The sequence below is a fragment of the Vidua chalybeata genome, chromosome 1 (genome assembly GCF_026979565.1).
Source record: "Vidua chalybeata isolate OUT-0048 chromosome 1, bVidCha1 merged haplotype, whole genome shotgun sequence".
Lineage (NCBI taxonomy): Eukaryota > Metazoa > Chordata > Aves > Passeriformes > Viduidae > Vidua > Vidua chalybeata.
This window is the reverse complement of record NC_071530.1, coordinates 88,581,463-88,595,752: the sequence shown is the minus strand read 5'-3', so window position 1 is coordinate 88,595,752 and position 14,290 is coordinate 88,581,463. Positions and strand designations below refer to the sequence as shown.

The 14,290-nt window shown below is 38.3% G+C and overlaps 1 protein-coding gene across 9 annotated transcripts in view; it reads right to left on the bottom strand.

The window, feature by feature from the left end:
- The window catches only part of LOC128783698 (poly(rC)-binding protein 3-like), a 499,860-nt gene that overhangs the window by 392,626 nt on the left and 92,944 nt on the right, over positions 1–14,290 (bottom strand). For all 9 annotated transcript variants that reach the window (XM_053934802.1, XM_053934809.1, XM_053934779.1 and 6 more), the window contains exon 2: positions 2,638–2,775. The gene's annotated coding sequence lies outside the window, so the exon portion shown is untranslated. The remainder of the gene's footprint in view (positions 1–2,637; positions 2,776–14,290) is intronic.

Below are 14,290 nucleotides of genomic sequence, written 5' to 3'. Positions count from 1 at the left end.
CTTTTAAAAAATCCTGCTATGAGGACCTACCTCTGGAGAAGGGCCCGGACTCCACAGCCTGTAGGCACTGGACTCTGGTCAGCCTTTGCTAAGGGCTATTTCAAGGCCGTTTCTGCTGCGTTTGCAGGTTTCCACCCAGTTCTGGCATGCACTACAGAGGGAGATTGTGTGTCCCAGCTCCATGTCTTTATTGAGCCTTCTGGGACTGGCTACTGAAGACACCTGTTTCAGCCCTAAATATGACAGCAGAGAAGCACAGAGGCTACATCCTGCCCTTTGTTCTCGCCACTAAAGCATTGCTGGCCCAACAATGTAAACACGTCACAATTCTCCCACCAACTGCAGTGGGAAGTGTATTGCATCTTCAATGCTTTGATTTAATTCTCCTCTGTACCTTGCAGCCGAGAAGAAAAGTATTGCCCTTTGACAAGTTTCCTTACTGCAATAATACAGACACTAACAACAACGAAGGAAAGAAAAAAACACTAGAAAAGAAAAGCATTGCTTAGACAAAATAATAAACCATAAATCACTACAGTGACAAGATTAAATGTGAAACCTCTAATTACACATTTAATCATTTGCCAACATCTTATTTTCTTGAAGTAATGTTCCTGAAGCTCCAACAAAATTTGAATTTGAGACTGATTTTATGTGTGAACTGCAAAAGCAATACAAATAGAAACGGTTTAAAGACTAAAAAAAGATGTCAACTTTAACCTTCAGCTATGCTGACATTTTACAGAACACCTTTATTGCTCTCAGTCACACCAGCCCTCATTTAGTGACATCACTGTGTCAAAACACATCAAGCCCAACTCTATTGCACAGATACTATACAAAATAAAGTAGAAAACTAAGGGGCAAATAAGTGGCGACTTAAAAAGTAAGATACTGTATTAAAACAAGAGAGCATAATAACATTGTGGAAGAAGACGCTGTTATTTGTGAAGTATGGACAAACCTGTGCCCCCAGGCTGTATCATTTGCTCCACTGCCTTTTCCACATGGAGGCAAAAAGCAGCTGCTAGAGCAGAAAAGTGTCTCATCAGCATCTGAACACCTTTTCCTATGCATTTCAGAGTCCAGAAACAGAGAGCAGGGCCAGTTGTTGCTGTTGGGTTCAGAATGGCCAAGGGAATTACCTGATTTCTGTAAAAATTCTGTGCACCAAAATCATCTTGCAGCACACTCAGAGGAGTACTTACTGAAAACAAAGTAACCCAAAGCACAACAAAAAGCAAAAATAGCAAAATTCTCCTTCTTCTAACTGGAACATAAGGCAAAGTCCAGACAACCTTTACATTTAGACAGATGCTCTCAAAGAATGTGGAGTCAGAAAGTGCAGATTTTCACCAAAGTCAGAATATTGCTTATACACTAAGAAAACCAGCCTAATATACTGAACACATCTCCTAATATGAATTGTAAAGGCACTGTTGTACTGCTAGGTTTTGCTTCTCCTATAAGAGAGCAGTTGAAGTTGGAGTTGAAGGAAAAACCCTGGAGTGCCTTTTATTTTGTTTTATCATCATGTAGGCTTTGGTAAGTTGTTTTATGTTCCTAGCCAAGGTAGATCTTCACACAGCCAGAACTGTAAATCAGCTGCTTTTTTCCTTTCTAAAAACAAAAATAGTCTGGGCCTGGGTTGCAGGGAAAATGGGTTTGCTGTACTCATGCTTTTCACCCCAGCAGAGGGGACTGAAGCCTATGGGGCCTGGCCAGTGTTTAGGCTGCAGAAATGTGCAGGACCAAATACAGTGGAGAAGCATCAGCTACTCCAATGGAGGAGGGCAATATTTTTATTATGTCTTCTGTAGAGACACAAACCACTAGACAGAGAACTCTGAGGTAATCTTCGGGTCATATTTTCTTCTGTGCTTGTCTATTTCTACTTGCATCATCCTTTTGAAAAATAAATCATCCTCTGGACATGTGGCTCTTGATTCCCTTAAATTGTTTGTTGATATTTGACAGAACCCCTGACTCACTGCTGTGAACTGGAGGAAATGCTCCAGAGCCTGCTACAGTCTCTGCTTCTACCATCTTTTGGAACAGGCAAAGCCAGAAGGAAAAGGGGATCATTTAATCAGGTTCTGACTATTACATAAAGGCTACTGCATGTCTGCTTCTCAGCTGGGTATTTTTTTTTTAATTGTGTTTTGTAAACAAGAAAAAATTGCTTATGAAAAGCAGGGAACACAGACCCACATCCATAGCAATCTAAGTACAGTCAGCACTGGGAAGATGATTATTCCTCCTTTCTTTCCTTTTTGGGATCGTTTTATGAATCATGAGGAGTTTGGACTGATTCAGTAATGGATATTTCTGTTTCACCTACTACATTTGAAAATGGCTTTAACAGCACAGCATGCATTAACCCCCTCCTCCCTATATAGAATTGCCTGCCTATTAAATCCATGTTCAGTGCTTAAACTGAAAATATAGGAGGTGTTTGGCTTAGTACTTCTGAATGCATGTGAGGCACCAGTGTCAGAGTCCTGGAAACATGACACATTTTGATCTTTTTTTTTCTCAACCATTAGTGGATAAATAATTTCTGAGGCAATGCTTAAAGCAGGCTCACTCATTGTGTGCCTGACAACACATGACTGAGATGACAGGACATTTACTCACCCTGCCAGCCAGATGATCTGTAGGCCTTTGGAGTTTTTCTCTCTTTCTCTTCTCTAGTCCACTCATGCATCAGGTTCCTTAGAGATATGGGACAGCCAAGTGAATTTACTTTTCTTGCTCTGGGTGTAAGATAGTTACCTGTGACAGAGAAGATAAAGAGACCAAATGTGCCATATGAAGGGACAGAACAATAATTTCCAATCATACCCTAATTCAGGTTATTCTTACCTCCTGCCTTCAATACTAGCCAATATTGAGGAATAAAAGCCACAAGAGTTGATTTAAAAATAAGCAGCCTGGAGGAATTGCTGTTTAATGAGGGCCAGAGTCTTTTACGCTGCCATTTGTAGAGAAATAAATGTGCAAAGAAAGTTTTCAGTGGTTTAACTAATTCTACTGGTTAACAGATCACATTTAAAATAGATACATTTAGTTTGATGCATCCACTTTTACTTTCTATCTCACTGTTCAGATACTACAATGATCTGTTCTGAAATATTAATTCAATCTCACCATTCTACACATATTCTCTTCCCTGTACCTTCTCTAAGCTATTTTTTTTTACTGTTTTTCACTCCAGAATATCCAGAGTGGAGATTATTCACTGGTTTTATGGCTTTTTTTTTTTTTTTTTGAATACCTATAGACTTTCCCTCTTCAAGGATGAACTGCTCAGACCTAAATATGTTTCAAAACTGTGACCAAGCATTTCTGTTTCCCTCTTTTCCTCCCTGTACCACCAAGTGAGCTGAGGGACACCAGTTCAAAGCCATCTATGTCACTTTCCTGCTCCATTTCCTTCAAAAATACATCTGGTAAAGAGGTGGAAGAGCAGACTTTGGAACACATGCACAGATCATATCCTCTACAACCACTGGACCACAATAGGTCCAGGAGAGAAAAGCAAACATGCAAACCCCAATCATGCTGCACTTAAGAACATTATAAAAAGCAGGAATGGGTAAATGTCTAGCTTTGTAGAGCTCCCCTGAATAATTTTTCTGTTTTGTCAACTGAATAGCCAAGATACAGAAGTAACTGAGGGAGAAAGGAACCAAGAATAGGTCATTATTTAATTGCCTCATGAAGTCTAAAATACAAAGGACTTTCACTAGGGGTTGCTTTGGAGGTAAAATTGGAAACTTCTCTTCAGAGAGTTTTCTATTAAAGGTCATGGGTATCAGAATCTATCGTCTCACTTTAGATCAGTTATAAAACTACTATAAATAATGTCTCCTGTATGGCACATTGTCATTGATTCCCACTTCAGTGTAATCAGCACTGCAGACACAGGAAACTCCTAAAATAAACAGCAGTATTCTCTACTTACTGCACTTAAAAACAAGTCAGGAGTTCTGTATTTATATTTTAAGATATTCATTACAATAATTAATTCATTGTAATTTAAGATATGCATCATGCTTGCTATAGAGCAAATTATTTTATTATTATTTCAATGAACAAATCCACTGTATCAAAATACAGTGTAGCTATGACAAGAGTAATTCATATTTACTGTCTTTACCACTAAGCAAATTAAGTAATTTTGCTGAATTGTTTCTTGATAATAAAAATGTGATAATTTGCAAGCAGTAGTGTTAGCATTTACTATTCTTAGAACTAGGCCAGTGTCTTCTTTGTATTGTATTGTAAATACACCAAAATCTCTTTCTTGGATAAAAACAGACCATACACCTGGAGAATATAGTGTCTATTCTACTGAAGCTACTAAAGAACTCATATGGTGACTGCTCCAAAGTTCTGGGCAAACAACCCCTACAAAACCAACAAGATTTTAAAAAAATCAAAATACTGTAGTAATTTTACTTACATGCAAATGAAATATCATGCTAAAAAAAAATCCCTCGTGGAAATAGATTGTTTTGGTATCTTTCACCTTACCCTATATATCTTGCTGAAAAAGATTTGGGAGTATGAAGATGGGAGTAGGAAGAATGACATGAAAAACATAAAACAAATATTTGCATCAACTTTTTTGACAGCTCCAACTGAAATGTGTCTCCTGAAACCCAAGACAGCAAAAGGAGCCCAGAAGAGGAAGCTGCTTGCTGAAAACAGCTCCCCCAGTGCACTGGGACCTCACAGGTTGCCATGTGGAAAGTCATGCAGGCGCAGCAGATGGACAGCCCAGGACGAAGAGGCTGGGAGGTCTACTTGGGAGCAATGCAGAACTTCCTTGTTCTGGACTGCTTGGATGAAAATGGGGAAGTCAGACCTCAGCTGGATTTGAAACTGGTGAGGAACAGGAGAAACAACCAGATGAGCTTGTAAGGGAACATAAGGAAGTCTGAGAAATAGGTTGTTGGGAGAGGCTGGAAAATCTCCATCCTTGTAGATACTCCAAATTCAGCAGAACAAGGCTGTGAGTGATGTTATTTAAATTTTTTTTGCTTAGACTAGGACATTGTTGATACCCTCTAGAGCCCTCCAGAAGTCTATTCTAACAAACAAATTGCTGTGATTCAATGACATAATTTAATTTGCCTACAGTTTTCTTCCCTGTGAATAAAAGAAGGGTGAACATAAGAAGAAAAGCCAGAGGGAATAAAAAGTAAAAATTTATCTCATCTTTAATAATTTTCTCAAAGAAAGAATACTGAATTTGAAGAACAAAAAAATGCAAACAAGTAAAATTATTAGACCGCTACTAATTATAGCTTTATTTTATCTTTCAGTGTCTACCACCTGTATGATTTTGTAAGCCATTCACCTTGTTCTGCTTTTTTCCTTTCACTGAAAGGAAGTTGCAATACACAGGACATGGAGATTTTGGGTCCAGCCTTCACAGTAGGACTTGTAGGGGCCCTTCATTTAATCTGCTATTTCCCTGAGCAGAAAACTTCCACTGTACCATGGGATGGCACCAGACTGTAGGCACTATAATTTTTCCAGGTGCATGGTCCATCTGTTTCTCCCTCTTTGCCTCTTCATGTTTACCCAAAAAAGCGCAAGAATTTAGCACCATACACTTTTCAAGCCCGAGTAAGCAGCTTAATTATTCAGACAAAATAGCATTGATTTGAAAGTGTCTGAACAAATGAAATACAGGCTTTCCAACCTCATTGAGAAGGACAGCCAACCTGCTCAGGGAATTTCCATTTGTGTTACTTACAGTTCTTGTTTCTTTCTTTTATTTCAGGGTCATTTTATGCAATACAGAGCAAATTCTGGCAAAGCAATCAAACAGCTGCTTTTGAAATCAGAGGAGTCTTTGCTAAAGCGGCAGACCTTCAACTTCCTCTGAATTCAAGAGCACCCAAAGACAATACATGAATCAGGGAAGTTGACAGCTGACAGTGATAAAAAATAAAATAGTAGGCTCAATTCAGCACCCACTAAAATGAATGGGACAATTACGTCTGTGAATGAGCTATCCTTAAACATGAAGTAAATATCACACTCTATTGTTGACTCCTTCTTGGACCATAAATTCAAGTCTACTTAATGTCATTTATGTCATTCCACGGGCTCATTTTTTAATAAGCCATGCCTTGTTTTCTTCAGTATTTCCAAGGGTAAGAATTTAGACAATGGGTAATCATCTTCCACAGTAATCACTTTTATCATAGCAGTCGTGCTACAAAATAGAGACTCTCTTATACTCCATTTACTAAATGTAGATAGGAATCAACTTCTTGGGCTATAAATGGACAGTATTACTCATTATGTTATTTGCTATAATAGTTGAACACCAATGAGTTGCAGATCCAACAAATATCCAAAAATGGCTATGCAAAAAGCCCTTAAATTATGTTCTTGACGGATAATAACTAATGCTGTACACCCCTACTTTTTATGTTATGAACAATATGTACACTATATTTATGCAGGAGAAACCAGTATTTAAAACTCTTACATTTATCATAAAAATAGATTTTATTACAGAAAACAGTGCCTTGCCATAAGAGATTTACAACTGATTAAAAAGGATGGCTTGTCCTAAAACACTTACATGATTGCATGCAAAGAAAACAGATGGTCTGTGTTACAGTAATTTGATTTCTTCCAGTAAACATTACTCATGATATAGAAAATGCTTATGCTGATCTACTCCAGAGTGATGTGTGCGCTTTGCCTCTCTCTTTAAATGAAGCCTGTAATTCTGTTCAAAAAAACAGCACTGCAGCTCTGGTTTTCCAACAAATCAAATAAAATCAGGTTGTCTAATGCATCATTCCTCACTTAAGAGCCTGACAACACAAAGATTAATTTTAACTTTTCACTCTCCCAAAAGTGCTTAATATAATGCCATGCTCCCTACTCATTTAGTCCTTTTTGTAACACTTCTTCAGGACAAAGAAAAGAATACTATTTCTACCTTCATCTCTGAGAATAAGCCAAAATTCAATGTTTATTCTCTTCTGCTGCATCTAACATTCTTGTCCTTTATATAACTGTAGGTATACAAGAAGGAGGGAAAAGTCTTACTGGTAAGGCTTCATCTGTCCACCTCAAATTTTGTTCTATCTTTTGGGTCACACTAAGAATGCTGTTCAGGAAATTCAGCATCCACATTTCCCCTACTCAAGCTTTCTGCTTCCCAAACACTGGTTGAAAATCTGCTTGCCTTTGTGAGGTAGACAACCCTCACAGGGTTATTTAAATCACTAAAGTTCTTGGAAACCAAACCATGGATAGGAATTCTGTCACTTTTTCGTGCAGGATAATGGTCTAGGGTGATAAAGGGTTTGTTTGTGTTGCCTTTTACAGCTCTTTTTTGCATGAGATGAATAGAGGCAGATCTTTCTCAAAGGCACAAATTTAACCCCTAAGAATGCATCCTTGTATATTTTCTTGTATTTCACAGGGACTTCACACCTGAGTATGTTTCGTCATCTGCAAGTAATAATATTCCTGCTGGAATGTAACCCTATGTGTCACTATCTTGTCTTGTTTCATTACTGTTGCTTCACCTGACTGGCCTGGATTTATCCCAGCCAAATGAAGTAAGGGCACAATCCTATTAAATGCCTGCTAGGAACACCCTAAGCTGCCGCTCTTGTCAGTGGGAATTAAGGGTTCTCAGCACATTGTAACAGGTACTCAGACCCTTGAGAAATTGGACCCTTAATTAGATATTCCCTCATGACATTGTGTGATTATTTAATGTTCTGACAAGATGCCTCAGCAATCTCACAGGCCTTGAATTAACTATCCAAGAAGAGCTCTTTGCCAACTGCAATTCTCTGAAACCTTTGTCATGCTTAGCCATGGAAGCAAATTGCATTTCATGGAGCATATGAAATGATTTACCCAATGAATTGGCTGAATTATATATATCATGAACTGCTGGCCAGGCTTGACATGTCCAGTTTTAAATAGCTGTTCTTTTTTTGTCCCTTTCCTCTTCCCTTGTGTGTGCCCTCCCCTCCACTCTTCCATGCACACTTTTTATTGTCCCACTTGCTGGCAGAGCTCAGCAGCAGCAGCAGAAGCAGCAGCAGTCCTTGTGGCGACATGGGATGATTCATCACACAATCTACATGAGGCAGATTAATACTGCCAGAGCAGTCCCTTATTATGAATTTCCTTTTCTCTGTCTGGCTCATCTGCACTATAATATTTGTTACTCACACGTAAAATTTCAGCTTAAGCCTATCCATTCAGGGGCTGCTGAAGTTTTTTAATCTACGTTGAAAAGTTTTAAAAAAAAACCCAACAGAATAAACATTTCTGCCTTGCAGCTGATGCCATGTTATCAAACACATCAATAAAAGCTATAGTAAGCATGAAAAACAAAGCATAAACAGACAGAGGAAGTACTAAATGATACAGTAAAGCACATACAAATGCACAAAGCAATGGTCATCTTTTCACCATTCCCTATGAATATCAGCTTTAGGCACAATCACCTTGGGGAAAGGACATAGCTCTAAATGCTTTCCATAGGATTTTAGCATTCTAATTACTAAAGCCTGGCTCAAGTGTGCAAGATTATGGTGATTAGCAATCAATACTCATGTCCCATCCACTTTGTAGAAAAGGAATATAGAGAAGTATTTGGACCCTAAATCCTGTAACACCCAAATACCCACCTCAGGCCCAAGGACTGTAGTCAGGGCATATCAGATACCAAAATCAAAACATGTGTTGCAGGTTAAAAATAATAGAAACAATGACTGTCAAGAGAGGCATTATATTACACTCCAAAAGTTGTGTTTTTAGGAAAAGCTTTATTACACTTTGAACTTCTCTACCCCTGCTGACTTGCAACATACTTTATGGGACCTCTAGGAAGATATAGCAGCACTTGCATGCTCTCTGCTGTGGCTTGTAGTTTCTTTGCTTGCAACTGCTATTTAAGAGGTGTATTCAAATTCACTTTTTGTGGTCACAATTTCTATTAAGTTTAAATCAAACAATTTGCAGACATGCAGTCTCTCCCAGCCCTCTGCCCAACCCAGACATGGTTCTTGCTTTACCTGCTTACATTTAAGAAGCTTTTTCATCCTCACATTTCTAATATTTCCATCAACAACACTTTTTCTTTTTTATGAAGCTTCAACACAACATTAAATTGTGTCTCACAAGGACCATCACATCCACTTCCACAATGAGGAATCAAACTTTAGATAAATCATTCTACAAATCAGTTTCAATGATAACAAAACCAGGTCCTTGAGTGCTTTATGCATTCTGGCAAGCATCTGCTTTGCCAGGAGTGGATTAAATAACACTACCTCTATTATTCTAATAGTGTGTGAGATCATATAAAATATTTATATCATGATCTGCAGGCAAAATGCCTACTCTAAATTATGCTCCACAAGCTCAGCAAGATATTATATTGATAGAAAAATACCTCAGTTTAAATAATTGGGCAATTTTAGTTATTCCTTATTCTATGAATCTCATGTAATTTTGCTGTTTCCCCCTTGGGAATGCTATCTATTTTAGTAAGTACTATTTTCCGTGTTCAAGGGTTTCCTGTGTACTAGTACAAATACCTCACTGAATAATACTGAATCACAGGGCCAGGAGAGGTAACTAGAAAAAAACACAAATGCTGTCAGTGCAGGTCAGTGTTCTGCCTGAGCTTCTTTATCGCACATCTATAGGCTACCAGACATTTTTTACTACACAGCTATGAAGAAATTTGCTTAAGGCTGAATTTTCATCTGACTTCCAAATTTGCAAACAAAGAAGGATTTTATAGTTATTTGCAAAAACTGTATTTACAAAGCTCCTTCTTTGTGGAACCATACTACATTGCAGGAATAATGGTTGTAAATACCAAATATCATCTCTCTTCAGAGTTGTATTTTTTGCTTTACTTGGGTTACTCCAATTCTCTATGTGGTTATGTAAGACTGCTTTAGGATCACAAGCTCATTCTCAAAGAAGTCACTTCAGCTAGCTGAAGTTCTAACTTGAATTTTGAACACAAGAAGCACTATGTTTCCCCACATTTCATGATTATACGGTGCAGGACCGTTAGCATTAGATTCTGCATTGAGCTAAAAGCAGTGTATGTGTGCTTGTGATGTTCTGTACAGCCCCAGGATAATATGGTGTAAGAAAGAAGGGCATGAGCCATTCCTATACAGAGTATTCCCCGGGCGGGTGCATTTTCATTCAGTCTGGAGCCAGCAATGACAGCTCACTGAATCCACACCTCTAACCCTTATGGTGCTTTGCTGAGTGTCAGCATCCTGGAGAGGAGTGCAGAGGGAAAGCAAAAGTGGCACACTAGACTGTGCTCTGTGCCTCCCCCTCCACTGGCAGAAGGCATCAAAAGCAATCCCACTGCAGGTCCATGCAGCCTTTCACATGCTATGGGCAGGTACAGTCTTCGAAGATTGGAATCTCCACTAAGAGCTCAGGTCATCTGTAAAGGAAATGTCCAAGTTAATGGCATTTTTAGTGGCCTGGGGGAATCTTCTCTACAGGCTGTCACATGTGGTCTTGTGTGCACTTAGATTCAATGACTGCTGTAGGCTGGTCTTGCCCAGCTCAATTCCCACTGTGCAATTTCTCTGACCAAACCAGCCTTCTTACAATTCTGCTGCTGATATGTAAGGTTCACCTCTTCCGGTGAATGGACATGCCTTGCCCTTCAGCTTTACTCCCATTGGTAAGGGCAGGCATGGACAAGGGCAGCAGGAGGAAGGGAAGCTGGAAGGGTTTTCCTTGGCCCTCTTCATCTTGTCAATTCTGCCTCAGGTCCAGCCACACCACTCGGCAAGGACAAAGACATGGCTGCAAAGCCCACCTTTACCAATGAGAAACAAGGAATAAAGAATTGCTCCTTTATTTTGTAGGCACCTCTTACTGCAGTGTCCTCCAGCACTTGCTCTCCTGCCTGTACTAACATATTTGTAAGTAAATATTTGCACTTCCCCTCACTGGTCTAATTTCTTCCCACTTTCTCAAGCTGCTACTCATACTGACCCTCATGTTCCTACACTGACACTAGTCCTTTTCTCCTTTTACTGTCTCCAGTAGAGTAAAGAAATACAGCTAAAAGAGATCAATGAACATCCATAACCTGGTAAGAACTCATTCTGTATATTAGATTTTCAAATGATATTTCAATATAAATTTATCACCTCCCTCACCAGTGGCTAGTAAAGCACTCAGGCAAACAGCACCCTCTCTAGCCTACTGCTTTAATGAAACTTACAATTCTTAAATAGAACTGAATCAGTTCTCAATCATTCCAAGTATAGAAAGCAGTTTTGTGCTACTTTTTTTTCCCAGCTACCATCAGCTATAAATACACAGAAATTATCAAATTAATTTTGCTTATGACTCAGTAATTACATGCAATAATACACTTATCTGTAAATAGTTGTTATTTAAAAGAGCATAATGACAATAGAATTATCCAAGTACTTAAAATAATTCATTTTAGACTCATTACAAAACTGGGATGCTAAAAGCACCTCCTTCACTATCTTGGACACATAACAAGGAACACAAAAAACCCCTCCTGCCTGCTTAAGCAAGCACTTGCCCTACAGCAAAATGAGAAGAACTTCTCACATTAATGAGAGAACGCTTCCCAGTAATCCTGCAGAAGTAGCAAGGTGTTTGATTTTCACTTCCATTTTACTCTAGATATGACTTCCCTCACTTGTATAGACATAACTTTAGCATCAGTCACACTGTTGACTATTTCATGCTGTTTACCCCAGGCAATAAGAAACTCAGGGTGTGGCTGGACTGCCCATAAGCCTGAAGCCTATGTAAGAACTGCATTTAGAATAAAATTTCAGGTAGACTCCAGTAGTCTGATATTGTGTGAGTGAAAAAACAGCTGGCCTGAGAATGTGCAGTCCCCATCAGGATTGCACTCAAATGTGAAGCTGAGTTGTACATTTTACATTCAAACGGGTTTTTTGACATTTGGATGCTTTGCAGACCAAGGGGGCAGATACGAATTCAAGTCAAGCTGGCACTTGGCTACTTTAGAGCATGTCCCAAGACAGCAAGGATGGTTGAAATATTGCATCTGCTCTTTTGAAGAGCTGGTCAACAAATACAAAGGAGCAAATACAGACCAAGTATTTGAGTAAGGACAGGTGTGTCAGACACAAAGAGGAAAGGTATTGTGCTTTGAATGTCTTTGCTCTATGACTTTTGGTGACAAAATGGTGCCAGTAAATGGGATTCTATTGATGCAGTCCTCCACCCCTGGCAAAATAAAAACAAGGTTCCCCAATAATGAGTTTAATATTAAAATTTGTTCAGAGAGTTTTTTTCAGGTTCTCACTGAATATCGTGCTTGGCTTTATGGCTTGTCACAGCTGACATGATTCTTAATCAGAGCTCCTTTAAAAACACAGTGAATAGATAATAATATCTGGAAAACTAGGACATTAAAACTTTGATTCACATTGCACATCTCTCTAGTCTTATCATGCATTATGCATAGCTGTACTATATTTTGAAGGAAACTGCTGTGACGTGTTTTCAGTGTGAGATATATACATGACTACAGTCCACAGCATATCAAAAAAAACCAGGATTCTGATCTGTGGAAGATGTTCACATAATTAGGCAAAACTGCAATACAGGAACATTTTGCCCCAAACCAGAAATATTTTGGGTCGATAATGAAACAGTTGGATTCCATATTAACACTAGTATATTTTGTGGAAGTGATAGTTTAGGTGCCTCAGCAGCCCAGTGTCAAGGAAAATTAGTTTCCCAAAAACCAGTTTGCCATGTGAAGTCTGTAATTGGAATTAATCAAACTCCAGTTAGTATGCAATAAAGATCCACAGCTGCCTCCTTTTATCATGTTAGTTTTGCTTTTTAAAGCAATGGCAATTATTGACAAATTGGTATTGACTCTGATCTCTTTAGCTGTTATGTAGATAAATTTTCATCCTTTTAATTTACTTGGCAGTGCTAATATCATATCCCCACTTTAATGATGTGACTGAATTTAAAGATTCATAAATTCATTACTACAGTACATATCAAGGTTAAAAGAGGGAGAATTCCCTTATCAGTATGAAGGACCTGTACAGTTTACAGCAATACTAGATGAAATTACCCTTTTGTCTTTCAATAAGCAGAAATCTCCTGCAGTGGCAAATGTTCATAATGGACTGTTTAATCTTGACAATCATCTGAAAAGCATCTAATTCAATTAAAGCTCTAGGCCAAAGTGATCTGTCTTTTAACAATTAAATATTTATGTTAACACACATATCACTTAATTGACATAACATATCAAAGGATATTAAATGCTTCTACAGTGTGCAAGGACTAAAAAAAAGGCTCTAGCACAGGTTTAAAAGCCATTTCTCTATTAAACACTAAATAAAAAAATTGCAAGGGTGAGAAAGGGCATCAAAGATGCAATAATAAGCAAGAATTAAGAAAACTGAGAATTTAATGATCATTAGCTCTATGCTACCACTATGCTAACTGCTGACAGTAAAGGTTGTATGACAAGTCACCAGAACCACTGTGCTCACAGAAGCCACATTAGCTAATGCTGGAATTGAGAGAAGAAACAGGAGCAGAGATTAGAGAGCTCTTAGACTCAGCAGTAGGTCTGTGTATTCTTGGTCATTAATCACTGCTGAACACTTGATTCCAGAGCTGTGCCAAAGAAGCTATAAGTGGTACAATACAATCTATGTCAACATGAACGGTATAACGAAACAATATTTAACAGCCTACATCATCTCAACAAAGATCAAAAGAATGTATCACATTTTTTTCAATTATCTGGCAGAGCCACACAGAATTTTAATATGAGAAAGCCACACTAATTGGAAACATAATTTTCAGGCTTTTTTATGCCTTCTTCCTAGGGAATTAGAACATATCTGTGAAGGGGAGGAGGTGAGAATTTGTCTGAATAGTTGCTAAAATTAACTTAAACGTGCAGTTACAGGCCATCTCTTCAGTTAACAAGGACTTACTGATACCATTTTATTTAATGAGAAGTTGACTTCTACACTACCAAGTAGTTCGATGGGGAAAAATAATAAATTAACCTATTACATACTACTTTTTGAGGTCTACTGTTAAAATCTGTCTTTTTTTTTAATTTCTCTATCAAAGGCAAAAGAAAATAAAATTAACTGGTGTAGTCAGTCAGTACCACTTCAAGGGATTAGCTGTGATGTAGATACGTGTGATTACCCATTTATATAGCCATTTGGAAGTG